Here is a 20,633-nt window from a genome sequence, read left to right as displayed (position 1 = left end):
CTGCACTAACTAGCCATGTGCATTCCTCAAAACACTGAAGGACTTGACACAGGTCTTGTACCTTCGACCACTGCACACCTGACAACTCCATGTCTGCCATCCAACTGCCTGCCCATGTATGTGTATCCTCCCACAAATACATAACAGCACGCCTCTGTTCGCACAGTCTCTGAAGCATGTGCAGTGTGGAGGTCCACCCTGTTGCAACGTCGATGATTAGGCGATGCTGGGGAAGGTTCAAAGACCGCTGATGGTTCTGCATATGGCTGGAGTGTACGGGCGAACGGCGGATATGCGTGCAAAGTCTGCGCACTTTGAGGAGCAGGTCGGGTAACCCCGGATAACTTTTCAGGAAGCACTGCACCACCAGGTTTAAGGTGTGAGCCAGGCAAGGAATGTGTTTCAGTTGGGAAAGGGCTATGGCAGCCATAAAATTCCTTTCGTTATCACTCACTACCTTGCCTGCCTCAAGATGTACAGTGCCCAGCCATGACTGAGTTTCTTTCTGCAAGAACTCGGACAGAACTTCCGCGGTGTGTCTGTTGTCGCCCAAACACTTCATTGCCAATACAGCCTGCTGACACTTGCCACTAGCTGTCCCATAATGGGACACCTCGTGTGCAACAGTGGCAGCTGCGGATGGAGTGGTTGTGCGACTGCGGTCTGTGGACGAGCTCTCGCTTCTGCAGGAGGACGAGGAGGAGGAGGAGGGGGGGGGTGGCGAACGCCTACAGCCAACTGTTTCCTAGACCGTGGGCTAGGCAGAACTGTCCCAATATTGCTGTCCCCTGTGGACCCTGCATCCACCACATTAACCCAGTGTGCCGTGATGGACACGTAACATCCCTGGCCATGCCTACTGATCCATGCATCTGTTGTCAGGTGCACCTTTGTACTCACAGATTGCCTGAGTGCATGGACGATGCGGTCTTTTACATGCTGGTGGAGGGCTGGCATGGCTTTTCTCGAAAAGAAGTGCCGACTGGGTAGCTCATAGCGTGGTACAGCATAGTCCATCAGGGCTTTGAAAGCTTCGCTTTCAACTAACCTGTAGGGCATCATCTCTAATGATGTGTATGCGCATGCGAGGATGAGTACTTCCTTTTCCTAACAAGAGTCTCATGTAGGGTGAGCTGGACTGGAGAGCTGCAGATCGTGGAACTAGCGGGGGTGCCGGTGGACATGGCAGACTGAGAGAGGGTTGGAGATGGTATTCTTGCTGGTGCCCTACATGCAGTGTTTCCTACTATGAAACTGGTGATTCCCTGACTGCTTTGGCCTGGCGACGAAACCTGCACATTTACTGCAGGTGGTGCGGGAAATGGTGGGCTTACAGTGAGGGAAGGGATGCAGCGTTGCTGACTAGCTTCATTGGCCGAGGGTGCTACAACCTTAAGGGACGTTTGGTAGTTAGTCCAGGCTTGCAAATGCATGGTGGTTAAATGCCTATGCATGCAACTTGTATTTAGACTTTTAAGATTCTGACCTCTGCTTAAGGTAGTTGAACATTTTTGACAGATGACTTTGCGCTGATCATTTGGATGTTGTTTAAAAAAAATGCCAGACTGCACTCTTTCTACTATCGGATACTTTTTCAGGCATTGCAGACTGAGCTTCTTTAACCGGATGGCCACGCTATCCTACAACTGGTTTTGGTTTTGCCATGCGTTTTTGGCCAGATACGGGCCTGGCAGATGGAACCTGTTGCGATATTGATGCCTGCTTCGACTCCTCCTCCTCCGCTTCAGAGCTACTGCCGCCTGCACCCTGTTCCCCAAATGGCTGCCAATCGGGGTCAACAACTGGGTCATCTATAGTGTTTAGCATTCCGATACCGCAAGTATCGGGTATCGGCCGATACTTGCGGTATCGGAATTCCGATACCGAATTCTGATACTTCCCGCGTATCGGATACCGGAATCGGAAGTTCCCAGAATTCAAACTGAACGCAGCAGCCAATGAGGAATGAATGGAAGTGTGGGCACATCCTGTTTAGCATGGTGGGCATGTAAGTACTGGCAAGGCTGTGATTGGCTGCTGAAATGATGTCACTCTGCACTATAAAAACCGCTGCCGCCATTTTGCGCTCACTCTGCTGTGATTTCAGTTAGGGACAGGACGCTGTGTTCTAACTGAGGGCCAGTTGAGATAGCTAATTGCTTTATTTTGCTTTTCCAAGGCTAATTTAGCAAACGCTGTGTTCACTGTTCAGTTCACCTTGCTCTTGCCTTGCAGCGCTGTTTTAACAGCGTTCTGCAAGGTCTCTGTGTGTGTGTGTGTGCAGCTCACTCTGTAGTCTGTGTGCAGCCATATACCAGGTTGTATTCAGCTGAGGGGGGGTTCACACTGCCTCACACAGTTCTATCCATTGTCCTTTTTTGCTCATAGTGCAGCCTGCTGCACATTTTTTCTAAAATTTCCTATTAGTGTCTTTCCACCCGTCTCCAGCAAAATAGTGGAAAAACACTAGATTGGATAACCTAGAGGGGGGTTTTTGGGCCTTGCAGCGCCGTTTACGGCTGTCTGCACGGTCTCCGTGTGAGCGCAGCTCGCCCTGTAGTCTGTGTGCAGCCATAGCTGGTTGTATTCAGCTCAGGGTTTGTCACTGCCTCATACTGTAAAATAACTTGTCCTTTTTTCAAATAGTGCAGCCTGTTTAAAAATTATTTAAAAAATTCCTATTAGTGTCTTTCCACCCGTCTCCAGCTAAATAGTGGAAAAACACTAGATAGGATAACCTAGAGGTGGGTTTTTGGGCCTTGCAGCGCCGTTTATGGCTGTCTGCATGGACTCCGTGTGAGCGCAGCTCACCCTGTAGTCTGTGTGCAGCCACAGCCCGTTGTATTCAGCTCATGGTTTGTCACTGCCTCATACTGTTAAATAACTTGTCCTTTTTTTCAACTAGTGCAGCCTGTTTAAAAATTATTTAAAAAATTCCTATTAGTGTCTTTCCACCCGTCTCCAGCTAAATAGTGGAAAAACACTAGATAGGATAACCTAGAGGAGGGTTTTTGGGCCTTGCAGCGCTGTTTACGGCTGTCTGCACGGTCTCCGTGTGAGCGCAGCTCGCCCTGTAGTCTGTGTGCAGCCACAGCCCGTTGTATTCAGCTCATGGTTTGTCACTGCCTCATACTGTTAAATAACTTGTCCTTTTTTTTCAACTAGTGCAGCCTGTTGAAAATTTTGTAAACAATTTCCTATTAGTGTCTTTCCACCCGTCTCCAGCAAAATAGTGGAAAAACACTAGATAGGATAACCTAGAGGAGGGTTTTTGGGCCTTGCAGCGCCGTTTACGGCTGTCTGCACGGTCTCCGTGTGAGTTAAACTCGCTCTGTAGCCCGATCTGCACAAAAAAAAAAAAGTAAAGTTCACCAAACACCACTTAACACTTGTGTAGGCCACATTTTATCAATAATAAAGTCTAGTCCACACTTTACAACATTAGTGTTTCTTACACCTGTTAGGAGGAGCATTTCAGGAATAAGCACACTAAGGCCTTAGTACTTTTCTGCTTATCTTTATCTGTCAACCAAGATGAAGAGGGCAGGGAGTAAGGGTCGTGGGCGTGGGCGTGGAGCAGGGAGAGGAGCAGGGAGAGGACGTGGTGATTCTGTGCCTGCTGCGGGCACCGTTGACTCATCATCACCCAGTTTCAGCAGGGAACAGTCCTTCATCCGCAGCTTTGTCGGAGAGCGCCGTGCACCGCTGCTGCGTGAAGATCAAATTGAAGCCGTTGTCGGATGGATGGCAGCTAACGCATCAACTTCAATTAGTGCCACATCCTCTCAGGCACAGACCACTGGAGAGCAGCCATCTGTCTCTTCACCACCTGCCAAATTGGCCAGGCAGTCAGAGAGCCCAGGACAGGAGCCGTCTCTACTTCTGTTCTCTGAATCTCTTGGCTTGGAAACAGGGGGCCAGCCAAGCAGTATTGGAGAAATGGAAGAAGAGGCAGTGTGCAGTGATGCCCAACAGCTTTGTCTCTCTGACTCTGAAGAGGCGGGTGGGTCAGTGCCTGCGGTGACCACAGCGCAGATGACATTTGTTTTGTCAAATGCAAGCTGTGTCATCAGAAAGTAAAAAGAGGTAAAAGTCTCAGCAACCTCAATACCACAAATATGTGGAAACATGTGCGGACCAGGCACGCGGTGGAGTTACAAAAACACACTGAAGACCTAGGCCAACCAACAGCGGCAGCTACCACCTCTTCAGCTCGTGTTGCTTCTTCCTCCAGCTCACGCACAGCTGGTTCGGCTTCCTCCTTGGATCGCCATGGAAGAACCTCTGGCACTGTTGTCCAGAGACCTAGTGTAATTCCACCCACAGTACCACATTCCCAGTCATCCTCACACTCCCAGCCTAGTCTACAGCCATCGGTAGTACAGGCATGGGAGAAAAGGCAGGCATTCTCGGCAAACCACCCCCGAGCACAGGCTCTGAATGCAGGCATTGCCAAACTTCTGTCACTGGAAATGCTCTCATTCAGGCTGGTGGAGACTGACAGCTTCTGTGACTTGATGGCATTGGCAGTCCCACAGTACAAGGTGCCCAGCCGCTTTTACTTCAGTAGGCAAGCTGTCCCTGCCCTGCACAAGCATGTGGAGGGACAAATAAAACACGCGCTACTGAACGCCGTCAGTAGCAAGGTCCACCTCACCACCGATGCGTGGACCAGTCAACATGGACAGGGGCGATACCTTTCCGTCACTGCCCATTGGGTTAATGTTGTTGAGCCGGGTACAGACCGTGCGAGTGGCGCAGGACGTGTCCTGCCCACTCCAAGGATTGCAGGAATCCAGTCTGTACGCATTGACTCCTCCTCTTACACCAGTTCCTCAGATTCATCGCTGCAGGATCCGTCACAGTCCACCTCCAAATGGACCCGTGAACGTTTACCTGTTACGACTGACATGAGCACAGCCGTGGCCAAACGTCAGCAGGCCGTCTTGAAGTTAGTTTCTTTGGGGAATCGAAGCCACACAGCGCAGGAGCTCTGGAATGCCCTAAAGCAGGAGAGCGATGTGTGGTTTGTGCCAGCGAATCTCCAGCCAAGCATGGTAGTGTGTGACAATGGCCGAAATCTGGTGGCAGCTTTAGGCCTTGGCAACCTCACTCACATCCCATGTCTAGCACATGTGCTCAATTTGGTTGTGCAGAGGTTTCTGAGGGACTATCCGCACTTCTGCACAAGGCCCGCCTAGAGTGTGCTCACTTGCGGCGTTCCAGCTTGGCAAGATCCCGCATTGCTGCTCTGCAGCGTCGGTTTCGCCTTCCTGAACATCGCATTATATGTGACCTACCTACCAGGTGGAATTCCACGTTACATATGTTGGAGCGGTTGTGTGAGCAGCAGCAAGCAGTAATGGAGTACCAGCTGCATCAGGCGCAAAAAAGTCGCAGTCAGCGCCGCTCAGACTTCACAACCACAGAGTGGGCCACTATGAAGGACGTCTGCCAGGTTTTGCGTCCTTTCGATTATTCCACGCGGATGGCAAGTGCAGATGATGCACTAGTCAGCATGACTGTCCCCCTTATCTGCTTGCTTCAAGAAACCCTGCAAGGGATAAGGGACGATGTGGAAGAGGTGGAGGATGAGGAGTCACCTTTTCCATCAGCTTCTGGACAGTCAGCGCCACGTGGTTCCTCACAAAGGGGTCGGCAGGGGACCCTTTGTGAGGAGGATGAGGAGGAGTCATTGGACGAGGAAGAGCTACGTCCAGAGGAGGGAGTTACACCATTGTCTAGTGGTCAGTGTGTACAGCGAGGGTGGGGTGATGAACAGCGGGCAGAGATCATGTCTCAAGCAGGGGACAGCGTTTCTGGGCCAGTTGGCAGTCTGCAGCACATGGTTGATTTCATGTTGCATTGACTGAGAGACGAATGCCGCATCGACCACATTCTCAACGTGCCTGATTATTGGGTGTACGCCCTCCTCGATCCTCGCTACCGTGACAATGTCCAAAACCTCATCCCGGCGTTGACACGGGAGCGTAAAATGCGGGAGTACCACGACACACTGGTGAATTCCATTATCTTCTCCAGTCCAACTGAGAGGAGTGCTGCTAGTGCTTTACAAAGCAGCTCAGTGCGTCGAGGCAGTGGAGGAGGAGGCTCTGCATAAAGAGGGAGCAGAAGCAGTGCCTCTGCCCAAGGCAAGCCCAGTATGGCACAACTGTGGAAAACTTTTGTGTGCCCGCCCCAAATGTCTACACCATCACCTGCGGCTCCAGTCAGCAGGAGGCAACGGTTCCGTCAGATGGTGACAGACTACATGGCTTGCCCTCTTAGTGTACTCCCAGACGGCTCTTCCCCGTTCAAGTTTTGGGTCTCTAAGCTGGATACATGGCCAGAGCTAAGCCAGTATGCATTGGAGGTGCTGGCTTGCCCTGCAGCTAGTGTCTTATCGGAACGTGTCTTTAGTGCCGCAGGTGGTGTACTAACAGACCGTCGCATGCGACTATCCTCCGATAACGTTGACCGGCTTTCCTGAAAATGAACCAGGCCTGGATCTCGCAGGAATTTGCCACTCCTCTGCCTGATTAAGTAATTGGGTGTCATCCAGGTCTCCTGATGTGTTCATCTTTCTACCACCTGAACTGCTATTCCTGGGCTCCAACACCGCCAGTTGCGGCTCAAAAGTGCAGGCTGCACAGTCAAAACATACGACCCAGTGTTATTGGGTTTCAGTAACGTCAGCTGATCCCCAGCTGTGTAGCCGGCAATGTGTCCTGCGACCGCCACGCTGGCACAACAACCTAAATGTAAGGGAACCTGTCCCCCCCCCCTCGGCGTTTGTTACTGAAAGAGCCATCTTGTGCAGCAGTAATGTTGCACAAGGAAAAGGTAGCTCTTTTATTTTAGCTCCTTGCACACGCAGAACTGAACACTTATAAAATGTGTTCACTGATACCGTTATACCGTCCCGGAGCTGGGACTTTCCTTCATAATGTGACGCAGCACAGGCGTCATTCCTACCCCCTTGGTGCCATGCGCTGCCTCCTCAGCGTTGTTTTAAGCTGTCACGGAGCCTGCGCTGTTCTGTTATCCCTTGGCCATGGCCAGTTTGCGGTGCCTGTCTTCTGACATAATTTGGTGTCAGGATGGCTGCGCCTGTGCGCCCGCGCTGCCCGAGAACCCGCCTCGCAGTGTCTTCTGATTGAATCACACTGCGAGCCTGGGATCCATGGGCATGCGCAGTGCATATCTTCACCTCGGGCTCTCGCCCATCTCCCTCCGCCTTCTTTAGACTGTGCGCCGTCAGCTGATCCCTAATAGCATGCCACGGCCGTGACGCCGCACAGTCTGAAGAAGAGGGAAGGAGGGGAGTGAGAGTCGAGGATATGCACTGTGCATGCCCATGGATCCAAGGCCCGCAGTGGGATTACATTAGACGACACTGCGAGGTGGGATCTGGAGCAGCGTGGACGCACAGGCACTGACAGCCTGACACCAAATTATGTCAGAAGACAGGCAGCGCTAATTGGGCATGGCCAAGGGATAACAGAACAGCGCAGGCTCCGTGACAGCTTAAAACAACGCTGAGGAGGCAGCGCACGGCACCAAGGGGATAGGAATGACAGCTGTGCTGCGTCCCATTACGAAGGAAATTCCCACCTCCGGGACGGTTTTACGGTATAAGGTGACACATTTTTAGTGTTTACTTCTGTGCTTGCAAGGAGCATAATTAAAAGAGCAACCTTTTCCTTTTGCATCCTTAGTGCTGCACAAGATGGCTCTTTCAGCTACAAACGTCTTGGGGGGGGGTTAAAGGTTCCCTTTCAACTTGCTCCAATCAGGCTTCGGCCTACACTCTGTTCCTCTGCTCCTCCTGCTGTCCCTGGGCTCTAACACCGCCAGTTGGTGCCTGGAAGTGCTGTCTGCACAGTCAACAGTCGCTCCTCTGTTATTGGGGTTCAGTAACGTCAGCTGATCCCCAGCTGTGCGTGCGGCAATACCTCCAATCTGCTCCTCCTGCTGTCCCTGGGCTCTAACACCGCCAGTTGGTGCCTGGAAGTGCTGTCTGCACAGTCAAAAGTCGCTCCTCTGTTATTGGGGTTCAGTAACGTCAGCTGATCCCCAGCTGTGTGTGCGGCAATACCTCCAATCTGCTCCTCCTGCTGTCCCTGGGCTCTAACACCGCCAGTTGGTGCCTGGAAGTGCTGTCTGCACAGTCAACAGTCGCTCCTCTGTTATTGGGGTTCAGTAACGTCAGCTGATCCCCAGCTGTGTGTGTGGCAATACCTCCAATCTGCTCCTCCTGCTGTCCCTGGGCTCTAACACCGCCAGTTGGTGCCTGGAAGTGCTGTCTGCACAGTCAACAGTCGCTCCTCTGTTATTGGGGTTCAGTAACGTCAGCTGATCCCCAGCTGTGTATCCGGCAACGTGTCATGCGACCGCCACGCTGGCACAACTAAAATGTAAGGGGACCTGTCCCCCCTCTAGGCGTTTGTTACTGAAAGAGCCACCTTGTGCAGCACTAATACTGCACAAGGAAAAGGTCGCTCTTGAAATTATGCTCCTTGCAAACGCTGAACTACACACTCATGTAATGTGTCCCCTCACACCATCCAACCGTCCCGGAGGTGGGACTTTCCTTTGTAATGTGATGCAGCACAGCCGTCATTGCTACCCCCTTGGCACCGTGCGCTGCCTCCTTAGCGTTGTTTGATTCCGTCATGGACCCTGCGCTGTTATGTTATCCCTTGGCCATGCACAGTTTGCGCTGCCCGTCCTCTGACATAATTTGTTGTCATCCTGGCTGCGCCTGTGCGTCCACGCTGCCCGAAATGCCACCTCGCAGTGTCGTCTTATGTGATCCCACAGTGGGCCTGGTATCCATGGCCATGCGCAGTGCATATACTAGCCTCTCACTCCCCTTCTTCACGCTTCTTCAGACTAGGCGGCGTCAGCTGATCCCTAATAGCATGCCACGGCCGTGACGCCGCACAGTCTGAAGAAGCAGGAAGGAGGTGAGTGAGAGGCGATGATATGCACTGCGCATGCCCATGGATCCCTGGCCCGCAGTGGGATTACATTAGATGACACTGCGAGGTTGTATCTCGGGCAGCTTTGACGCACAGGCACTGCCAGCCTGACACCTAAATGATGTCAGAAGACGGGCACCGCTAACTGTGCATGGCCAAGGGATAACATTACAGCGCGGGCTCCGTGACAGAACCAAACAACGTTGAGGAGGTGGCGCACGGCAGCAAGGGGGTTGGAATGACGGCTGTGCTGTGTCACATTACAAAGGAAAGTCCCACTTCCGTGCCGGTTTGACGGTGTGAGGGACACATTATATGAGTGTGTACTTCAGCGTTTGCAAGGAGCATAATTTTAGGAGCCACCATTTTCCATGTGCAGTATTACTGCTGTACAAGATGGCTCTTTCAGCAACAAATGCCTGGGGGGGGGGGGGGGGGGTTAAAGGTTCCCTTTCAACTTGCTCCAATGCAGGCTTCGGCCTACACTCTGCTCCTCTTTGATTCCCTGGGTTTCAACACTGTCAGTTGCCACCTGGAAGTGTTATCTACACAGAAAAAACACTAGCTGATGTGTCAGTGGGGTTCAGCACCGCCAGCTGTTCCCCTGCTGTGTAGTCGGCAACGTGTCCAGCACAAGCCACGCTGGCACAACAGAACAAAAGCTGCCACCAGTGCAGGCTTCGGCCTACACTCAGCTAATCTCCGCCTCCTGCTGACCCTGGGCTCTAACACCGCCAGTTTTTGCCCGGAACTGCTAGCTGCACAGAGAAAAACACCAGCCAATGTGTTAGTGGGGTTCAGCACCGCCAGCTGTTCCCCTGCTGTGTAGCCAGCAACGTGACCTGCAAACGCCACGCAGGCACATGAACTGAAATTAAAGGGACCCTGCCACCCACCCCAAGGTGTTTCTATGTATAACAGCCACCTTGTACAGCAGTAATGCTGCATTTGTACAAGGTGGCTGACTTTTTCTCCTTGCCAACGTGGAACTCAACACGTACAAAATGTGTCTCATTGAGACCATTCCACTGTCCCTGAGGTGTGACTTTCCTTTCTAATGGTACGCAGCACCACCCTTGGTAGCGCTGCCCGTCTTCTGACATCATTGGTTGGCTGCCTGTGCCTGTGCGTCCGCCCTGCCCGACACAACCCCCCTCGTTGTCTCATATATTTTCGCTGCGAGGGTGTGATTGATGGGCATGTGCAGTGCATATGTTCGCCTGTCTTAACTCATCTCCTTCCGCCTTCTTCAGACTCTGCGGCCTCATGGCTGTGGTAGGCGATAAGGGATCAGCTGAGGCCGCCCAGTCTGAAGCAGGTGTAAGGACATGTGTGAGCGGCAAACATATTTACTGCACAAGGCCACAAATCCCAGCCACGCAGTGTGAATTTTTGAAAACACACTGCGGGTCTGGGATTCATGGCCATTGCTAACCGCACCGGCCAACATGAAATGAGGTGAGAAGACAGGCAGCGCTCACAGCGCATGGCCAAGGGATCACAATAGCGCAGACTCCTGTACAGCAAATAACAACGCTCAGGAGGCTGCGCCCAGCACCAAGGCGTTATGTATGTGCACCTGTGCTGCGTCTCCTTAAAAAGACAAGTCACGCCTCCAATACAGTTCTACTGTTCAATGGGCTAAATTGTGTACGTCTTTCATTCTGCGTGTGCAATGAGCAAAACTTAAAGAGCAACCTTTCACTTGTGGAGCTTTACTGCTGCACAAGGTGTGGCTCTTCAACATTGTAACACCTGAGGGTGGGTTAAAGGTTACCTTTGAAATTGGTTCAATTAGGCTTCGGCCTAAACTCTGCTCCTCCTGCAGACCCTGTGCTCTAACTATGCCAGTTGGGGCACGGAAGTGCTGGCTGCACAGAGAAAAACACCCACCATTGTGTCAGTGGGGTTCAGCACCGCCAGCTGTTCCCCTGCTGTGTAGCCGGCATCGTGTCCAGCACAAGCCACGCTGGCACAACAGACCAAAAGCTGTAACCAGTGCAGGCTTCTGCCTACACTCTGCTCCTCTCCTCCTCCTGCTGCCCCTGGGCTATAACACCGCCAGTTGTAGCCTGGAAGAGCTAGCTGCACAGAGAAAAACACCAGCCAATGTGTTAGTGGGGTTCAGCACCGCCAGCTGTTCCCCTGCTGTGTAGCCGGCATCGTGTCCAGCACAAGCCACGCTGGCACAACAGACCAAAAGCTGCCACCAGTGCAGGCTTCGGCCTACACTCTGCTCCTCTCCTCCTCCTGCTGACCCTGGGCTCTAACACCGCCAGTTTTTGCCCGGACGTGCTAGCTGTACAGAGAAAAACACCAGTCAATGTGTCAGTGGGGTTCAGCACCGCCAGCTGTTCCCCTGCTGTGTAGCTGGCAACGTGTCCTGCAAACGCCATGCAGGCACCTGAACTGAAATTATAGGGAACCTGCCCCCACCCCCCCCAGGTGTTTCTATGTATAACAGCCACCTTGTACAGCAGTACTGCTGCATTTGTACAAGGTGGCTGATTTTTTCTCCTTGCCCACTTGAATTAAACACGTACAAAATGTGTCTCATTACAGACCTTACAATGTCCCTGAGGTGTGACTTTCCTTTTTAATGACACGCAGCACCCCCCTTGGTAGTGCTGCCCGTCTTCTGACATCATTGGTTGGCTGCCTGTGCGTCCGCCCTGCCCGACACAACCCCCCTCGTTGTCTCATATATTTTGGCTGCAAGGGTGTGATTGATGGGCATGTGCACTGCATATGTTCGCCTGTCTTCACTCATCTCCTTCCGCCTTCTTCAGACTGTGCGGCCTCATGGCCGTGGTAGGCAATAAGGGATCAGCTGAGGCCGCCCAGTCTGAAGCAGGTGTAAGGACATGTGTGAGCGGCGAACATATTTACTGCACAAGGCCACAAATCCCAGCTCTGCAGTGTGACTTTATTAAAAGACACTGCGGGTCTGGGATTCATGCCCATGTCTAACCGCACCGGCCAACATGAAATGAGGTGAGAAGACAGGCAGCGCTCACAGCGTATGGCCAAGGGATCACAATAGCGCAGACTCCTGTACAGCAAATAACAATGCTCAGGAGGCTGCGCCCAGCACCAAGGCGTTATTTATGTGCACCTGTGCTGCGTCTCCTTAAAAAGACAAGTCACGCCTCCAATACAGTTCTACTGTTCAATGGGCTAAATTGTGTACGTCTTTCATTCTGCATGTGCAATGAGCAAAACTTAAAGAGCAACCTTTAACTTGTGGAGCTTTACTGCTGCACAAGGTGTGGCTCTTCAACATTGTAACACCTGAGGGTGGGTTAAAGGTTACCTTTGAAATTGGTTCAATTAGGCTTCGGCCTACATTCTGCTCCTCCTGCAGACCCTGGGCTCTAACTATGCCAGTTGGGGCCCGGAAGTGCTGGCTGCACAGAGAAGAACACCCACCATTGTGTCAGTGGGGTTCAGCACCGCCAGCTGTTCCCCTGCTGTGTAGCCAGCATCGTGTCCAGCACAAGCCACGCTGGCACAACAGACCAAAAGCTGCCACCAGTGCAGGCTTCTGCCTACACTCTGCTCCTCTCCTCCTCCTGCTGACGCTGGGCTCTAACACCGCCAGTTTTTGCCCGGAACTGCTAGCTGCACAGAGAAAAACACCAGCCAATGTGTTAGTGGGGTTCAGCACCGCCAGCTGTTCCCCTGCTGTGTAGCCGGCATCGTGTCCAGCACATGCCACGCTGGCACAACAGACCAAAAGCTGCCACCAGTGCAGGCTTCGGCCTACACTCTGCTCCTCTCCTCCTCCTGCTGACCCTTGGCTCTAACACCGCCAGTTTTTGCCCGGATGTGCTAGCTGCACAGAGAAAAACACCAGTCAATGTGTCAGTGGGGTTCAGAACCGCCAGCTGTTCCCCTGCTGTGTAGCTGGCAACGTGTCCTGCAAACGCCATGCAGGCACCTGAACTGAAATTAAAGGGAACCAGCCCCCACCCCCCCAGGTGTTTCTATGTATAACAGCCACCTTGTACAGCAGTACTGCTGCACTTGTACAAGGTGGCTGACTTTTTCTCCTTGCCCACGTTGAATTAAACACGTACTAAATGTGTCTCATTGAGACCATTCTACTGTCCCTGAGGTGTGACTTTCCTTTCTAATGATACGCAGCACCACCCTTGGTAGCGCTGCCCGTCTTTTGACATCATTGGTTAGCTGGCTGCGCCTGTGCGTCTGCCCTGCTCGAAACAACGCCCCTCGGTGTCTTATTTTTTTTGACAGCGAGGGTGTGATTGATGGGCATGTGCAGTGCATATGTTTGCCTGTGTTCACTCATCTCCTTCCGCCTTCTTCAGACTGGGCAGCCTCATGGCCGCGGCATGCGATAAGGGATCAGATGAGGCCGCCCAGTCTGAAGCAGGTGTAAGGACATGTGTGAGCGACGAGCATATTTACTGCACAAGGCCATGAATCCCATCCCCGCAGTGTGATTTTTTGAAAACACACTGTGTGTCTGGGATTCATGGCCATCGCTAACCGCACCGGCCTACATGAAATGAGGTCATAAGACGGGCAGCGCTTACTTTGCATTGCCAAGGGATAACGCAAGAGCGCAGACTCCTGTACAGCAAATAACAACGCTCAGGAAGCTGCGCCAAGCACCAAGGCGTTATTTGGGACACCTGTGCTGCGTCTCCTTAAAAAGCCAAGTCACGCCTCCACTACAGTTTGACTGTAGAATGGGCGGAAATGTTTACGTGTTTCATTCTGCGTGTGCAAGTTGAAAAATTCATAGAGCAACCTTTTACTTGTGCAGCATTAATGCTGCACAAGGTGTGGCTCTTGTACTTTGTAACACCTGAGGGGGGTTTAAGGTAACCTTTGAAATTGGTTCAACTAGGCTTCGGCCTACACTCGCTCCTCTCCTCCTCCTGCTGACCCTGGGCTCTAACACCGCCAGTTTTTGCCCGGAACTGCTAGCTGCACAGAGAAAAACACCCACCAATGTGTCAGTGGGGTTCAGCACCGCCAGCTGTTCCCCTGCTGTGTAGTTGGCAACGTGTCCAGCACAAGCCACGCTGGCACAACCGAACAAAAGCTGCCACCAGTGCAGGCTTCGGCCTACACTCTGCTCCTCTCCTCCTCCTGCTGACCCTGGGCTCTAACACCGCTAGTTTTGGGCCCGGAAGTGCTAGCTGCACAGAGAAAAACACCCGCCAATGTGTCAGTGGGGTTCAGCAACGCCAGCTGTTCCCCTGCTGTGTAGCCGGCAACGTGACCTGCAAACGCCACGCAGGCACATGAACTGAAATTAAAGGGACCCTGCCACCCACCCCAAGGTGTTTCTATGTATAACAGCCACCTTGTATAGCAGTACTGCTGCATTTGTACAAGGTGGCTGATTTTTTTCTCCTTGCCCACGTTGAATTAAACACGTACAAAATGTGTCTCATTACAGACCATTACAATGTCCCTGAGGTGTGACTTTCCTTTTTAATGACACGCAGCACCCCCCTTGGTAGCGCTGACCGTCTTCTGACATCATTGGTTGGCTGGCTGCGCCTGTGCGTCCGCCCTGCCTGAAACAACGCTCCTCGTTGTCTTACTTATTTTGACTGTGAGGGTGTGATTGATGGGCACAAGCAGTGCATATCTTCGCCTGTCTTTACTCATCTCCTTCCGCCTTCTTCAGACTGTGCGGCCTCATGGCCGCGGCATGCGAGAAGGGATCCGCTGAGGCCGCCCAGTCTGATGCAGGTGTAAGGACATGAGTGACAGGCGAAAAATTTACTGCGCAAGGTCACGAATCCCAGCCCCGTAGTGTGACTTAAAGAAAAGACACTGCGGGTCTGGGTTTCATGGCCATCGCTAACTGCACCGGCCAACATGAAATGAGGTCAGAAGACAGGCAGCGCTCACAGCGCATGGCCAAGGGATAACAAGAGCGCAGACTCCTGTACAGCAAATAACAACGCTCAGGAATCTGCGCCCAGCACCTAGGTGTAAATTTTGACACCTGTGCTGCGTCTCCTTAAAAAGACAAGTCACGCCTCCACTACTGTTTGACAGTATAATGGGCTAAATAGTGTACGTGTTTTATTCAGCGTGTGCAAGGAGCAAAATTAATAGAGCAACCTTTTACTTGTGCAGCATTAATGCTGCACAAGGTGTGGCTCTTGTACCTTGCAACACCTGAGGGGGGGTTAAAGGTTACCTTTGAAATTGGTTCTACTAGGCTTCGGCCTACACTCTGCTCCTCTCCTCCTCCTGCTGCCCCTGGGCTATAACACCGCCAGTTGTAGCCTGGAAGTGCTAGCTGCACAGAGAAAAACACCAGCCAATGTGTTAGTGGGGTTCAGCACCGCCAGCTGTTCCCCTGCTGTGTAGTCGGCACCGTGTCCAGCACAAGCCACGCTGGCACAACCGAACAAAAGCTGCCACCAGTGCAGGCTTCAGCCTACTCTCTGCTCCTCTCCTCCTCCTGCTGACCCTGGGCTCTAACACCACTAGTTTTGGGCCCGGAAGTGCTAGCTGCACAGAGAAAAACACCAGCCAATGTGTCAGTGGGGTTCAGCACCGCCAGCTGTTCCCCTGCTGTGTAGCCGGCAACGTGACCTGCAAACACCACGCAGGCACATGAACTGAAATTAAAGGGACCCTGCCACCCATCCCAAGGTGTTTCTATGTATAACAGCCACCTTGTACAGCAGTAATGCTGCATTTGTACAAGGTGGCTGACTTTTTCTCCTTGCCCACGTGGAACTCAACACGTACAAAATGTGTCTCATTGAGACCATTCCACTGTCCCTGAGGTGTGACTTTCCTTTCTAATGATACGCAGCACCACCCTTTGTAGCGCTGCCCGTCTTTTGACATCAATGGTTAGCTGGCTGCGCCTGTGCGTCTGCCCTGCTCGAAACAACGCCCCTCGGTGTCTTATTTATTTTGATAGCGAGGGTGTGGTTTATGGGCACGAGCATATCATCTCCTTCCGCCTTCTTCAGACTGTGCGGCCTCATGGCCGCGGCATGCGAGAAGGGATCAGCAGAGGCCGCCCAGTCTGAAGCAGGTATAAGGACGTGTGTGAGCGGCGAAAATATTTACTGCTCAAGGCCACGAATCCCAGCACCGAAGTGTGACTTTATGAAAAGGCATTGTGGGTCTGGGATTTATGGCCATTGTTAACCGCACCGGCCAACATGAAATGAGGTCATAAGACGGGCAGCGCTAACAGGGTATTGCCAAGGGATAACACAAGAGCGCAGACTCCTGTACAGCAAATAACAACACTCAGGAAGCTGCGCCAAGCACCAAAGCGTTATTTGGGACACCTGTGCTGCGTCTCCTTAAAAATACAAGTCACGCCTCCACTACAGTTTGACTGTAGAATGGGCTAAATTGTGTACGTCTTTCATTCAGCATGTGCAAGTAGACAAATTAATAGAGTAACCTTTGACTTGTGCAGCATTAATGCTGCACAAGGTGTGGCTCTTGTACTTTGTAACACCTGAGGGGGGGTTAAAGGTTACCTTTGAAATTGGTTCAACTAGGCTTCGGCCTACACTCTGCTCCTCTCCTTCTCCTGCTGCCCCTGGGCTCTAACACCGCTAGTTTTTGCCCGGAAGTGCTAGCTGCACAGAGAAAAACACCCGCCATTGTGTCAGTGGGGTTCAGCAACGCCAGCTGTTCCCCCACTGTGTAGCCGGCAAAGTGTCCTGCAAACGCAACGCAGACACAAAGCTGCCTCCAGTGCAGGCTTCGGCCTACATTCTGCTCCCCCTGCTTACCCTTTGCTCCAACACCGCTAGTTGGGGCTGTAGGAAGACAATCTTTAATAGGCAACGCATCCTTGTTCCAGCAACGTCAGCTGTTTCCGGGTAGTGTCAAGCTCACTGAGATGCCTATGCTTGCCCCGTCGTGTTGTGGTCGGGTTAGCCAACTCCAGGGTGCTTCCAGTTTAGGAGCTTCCTATGTGGGCTGCGTGAATTGGTTGTCAAGGCTGGTTCTGTAGTGCCAGTAGGCCAAGCTCCCCCTGTAGGACTGTTGGGGTTCGGTAACTGCGGCTGCCTCGCGGCCTAGCTGTTCTTTCCTCTCCTGTGGACCTTCTGGTCCACCACCTGGTTCCAGCACCGTCAGCTGGTTCCGGGCCGAGCCTTTGGCTTAGGTGCCTCCTCCTGGGTATCCGAGTTCCGCCAACGTCAGGCGGTCCTTGGTAGTGCTTTTAAGCGCGGGCACCTACAGCTTAGTAACCGGGTTCCAGCACCGTCAGCTGGTCCTCGGTCGTGCCATTGGCTCTTGCACACTGGGGCGACGCATCCGGGTTCCAGCACCGCCAGCTGGTTCTCGGCAGTGTTTTTGTCACGGTACTCCCTTGTGCCCAGCCTGGTTCCAGCACCGTCAGCTGTTTCCGGGTAGTGTCAAGCTCACTGAGACGCCTATGCTTGCCCCGTCGTGTTGTGGTCGGGTTAGCCAACTCCAGGGTGCCTCCAGTTTAGGAGTTTCCTATGTGGGCTGCGTGAATTGGTAGTCAAGGCTGGTTCTGTAGTGCCAGTAGGCCAAGCTCCCCCTGTAGGACTGTTGGGGTTCGGTAACTGCGGCTGCCTCGCAGCCTAGCTGTTCTCTCCTCTCCTGTGGACCTTCTGGTCCACCACCTGGTTCCAGCACCGTCAGCTGGTTCCGGGCCGAGCCTTTGGCTTAGGTGCCTCCTCCTGGGTATCCGAGTTCCGCCAACGTCAGGCGGTCCTTGGTAGTGCTTTTAAGTGCGGGCACCTACAGCTTAGTAACCGGGTTCCAGCACCGTCAGCTGGTCCTCGGTCGTGCCATTGGCTCTTGCACACTGGGGCAACGCAGCCGGGTTCCAGCACCGCCAGCTGGTTCTTGGCAGTGTTTTTGTCACGGGTACTCCCTCGTGCCCAGCCTGGTTCCAGCACCGTCAGCTGTTTCCGGGTAGTGTCAAGCTCACTGAGACGCCTATGCTTGCCCCGTCGTGTTGTGGTCGGGTTAGCCAACTCCAGGGTGCCTCCAGTTTAGGAGCTTCCTATGTGGGCTGCGTGAATTGGTAGTCAAGGCTGGTTCTGCAGTGCCAGTAGGCCAAGCTCCCCCTGTAGGACTGTTGGGGTTCGGTAACTGCAGCTGCCTCGCGGCCTAGCTGTTCTCTCCTCTCCTGTGGACCTTCTGGTCCACCACCTGGTTCCAGAACCGTCAGCTGGTTCTGGGCCGAGCCTTTGGCTTAGGTGCCTCCTCCTGGGTATCCGAGTTCCGCCAACGTCAGGCGGTCCTTGGTAGTGCTTTTAAGCGCGGGCACCTACAGCTTAGTAACCGGGTTCCAGCACCGTCAGCTGGTCCTCGGTCGTGCCATTGGCTCTTGCACAGTGGGGCGACGCATCCGGGTTCCAGCACCGCCAGCTGGTTCTCGGCAGTGTTTTTGTCACGGGTACTCCCTCGTGCCCAGCCTGGTTCCAGCACCGTCAGCTGTTTCCGGGTAGTGTCAAGCTCACTGAGACGCCTATGCTTGCCCCGTCGTGTTGTGGTCGGGTTAGCCAACTCCAGGGTGCTTCCAGTTTAGGAGCTTCCTATGTGGGCTGCGTGAATTGGTAGTCAAGGCTGGTTCTGTAGTGCCAGTAGGCCAAGCTCCCCCTGTAGGACTGTTGGGGTTCGGTAACTGCGGCTGCCTCGCGGCCTAGCTGTTCTCTCCTCTCCTGTGGACCTTCTGGTCCACCACCTGGTTCCAGCACCGTCAGCTGGTTCCGGGCCGAGCCTTTGGCTTAGGTGCCTCCTCCTGGGTATCCGAGTTCCGCCAACGTCAGGCGGTCCTTGGTAGTGCTTTTAAGCGCGGGCACCTATAGCTTAGTAACCAGGTTCCAGCACCGTCAGCTGGTCCTCGGTCGTGCCATTGGCTCTTGCACAGTGGGGCGACGCATCCGGGTTCCAGCAACGCCAGCTGGTTCTCGGCAGTGTTTTTGTCACGGGTACTCCCTTGTGCCCAGCCTGGTTCCAGCACCGTCAGCTGTTTCCGGGTAGTGTCAAGCTCACTGAGATGCCTATGCTTGCCCCGTCGTGTTGTAGTCGGGTTAGCCAACTCCAGGGTGCCTCCAGTTTAGGAGCTTCCTATGTGGGCTGCGTGAATTGGTAGTCAAGGCTGGTTCTGTAGTGCCAGTAGGCCAAGCTCCCCCTGTAGGACTGTTGGGGTTCGGTAACTGCGGCTGCCTCGCGGCCTAGCTGTTCTCTCCTCTCCTGTGGACCTTCTGGTCCACATCCTGGTTCCAGCACCGTCAGCTGGTTCTCGGCAGTGTCTTTTGCTCTTGTACCTTCTGCTCCCCATCCTGGTTTCAGTACCGTCAGCTGGTTCCGGGCAGAGCCTTTGGCTTAGGTGCCTCCTTCTGGGTATCCAAGTTCCACCGTCAGGTGGTCCTTGGTAGTGCTTTCAGGCACGGGTACCTCCTGCTTAGTAACCGGGTTCCAGTAACGTCAGCTAGTCCTCGGTAGTTACATTGGCTCTTGGACCTTCGGCTACCCATCCGGGTTCCAGGACCGTCAGCTGGTTCTCAGCAGTGTCTTTTGCTCTTTTACCTTCTGCTCCCCATCCTGGTTCCAGTAACGTCAGCTGGTTCCGGGCAGAGCCTTTGGCTTAGGTGCCTCCTTCTGGGTATCCGAGTTCCGCCAAAGTCAGGCGGTCCTTGGTAGTACTTTTTAGCACGGGTACCTCCTGCTTAGTAACCGGGTTCCAGTAACGTCAGCTGGTCCTCGGTAGTTCCATAGGCTCTTGAACCTTCGGGTAGCCATCCGAGTTCCAGTTCCATCAGCTGGTTCTTGGCATTTTCTCAGCCTTCTTGTACCTTCTGCTACATTTCCAAGTTGAAGACCCTAAAGTCGACGACCCGGAAGACCACCCCGATGACGACGACGACGGTGGAGACGACGACGGCGTAGACGACGACCCTGGAGACGACGACCCTGGAGACGACGACATGGAAGACCGAGAAGCAGAAGAACAAGAGGCTGCAGAACAAAGAGCAGAAGAACATTAAGCATAACACTTAATATCAGAGCAAAAGATATTATCTAAATTATATGCAGAAGAAGACTAAGCAGTGTATGGGGGTGAGTCCGTTCCTCCTCGTGGTGCCCCTGGATAAAGCCTGATGCTGCAGGCCAAACTGAACGCGGACAAATGTAACTTTTGTAACTGGCAGAACGGAAGGTGTAGTCTTCAAACTTTTATAGATAACAACTACGGGAATGCCTGTCACAAATGAGAATATGATGAAGAAGTAGAATATGAAGAATAATAATAGTTGAAGACAATGAATATGAATAATGTAATAAAAAAAAATGTAGAATATGAAGAAGAAGATGAATAAGGTGAAGAAGAAGTTGATGTCAAAGATGCTGATGATGATGAAGATGAAAGTGTGGGAAAAGTAAAAAAAAAAAGAAGGGGAAGGGCGTGGAATAGTGAAACATCAATATCTGACAAAATAAAAAAAAAATTACATAGTCAATATCTTTGTCACTCCGAACGTCTTTAAAAAAAAAAAGAAATAAGGCTATTCTATTTGATTGGGCTAAACCTCTATGACTTTAATGTCTCCGCCACCTCCCCAAATACATCCTGCATTATTCTTTGTTGTTTTCCTTCATGTAGAATGAACCTACAAGGAAAGAAAGGGTTTA

Source organism: Ranitomeya imitator, chromosome 6 (assembly GCF_032444005.1).
Source record: "Ranitomeya imitator isolate aRanImi1 chromosome 6, aRanImi1.pri, whole genome shotgun sequence".
NCBI lineage: Eukaryota > Metazoa > Chordata > Amphibia > Anura > Dendrobatidae > Ranitomeya > Ranitomeya imitator.
This window is presented reverse-complemented; position numbering follows the sequence as displayed.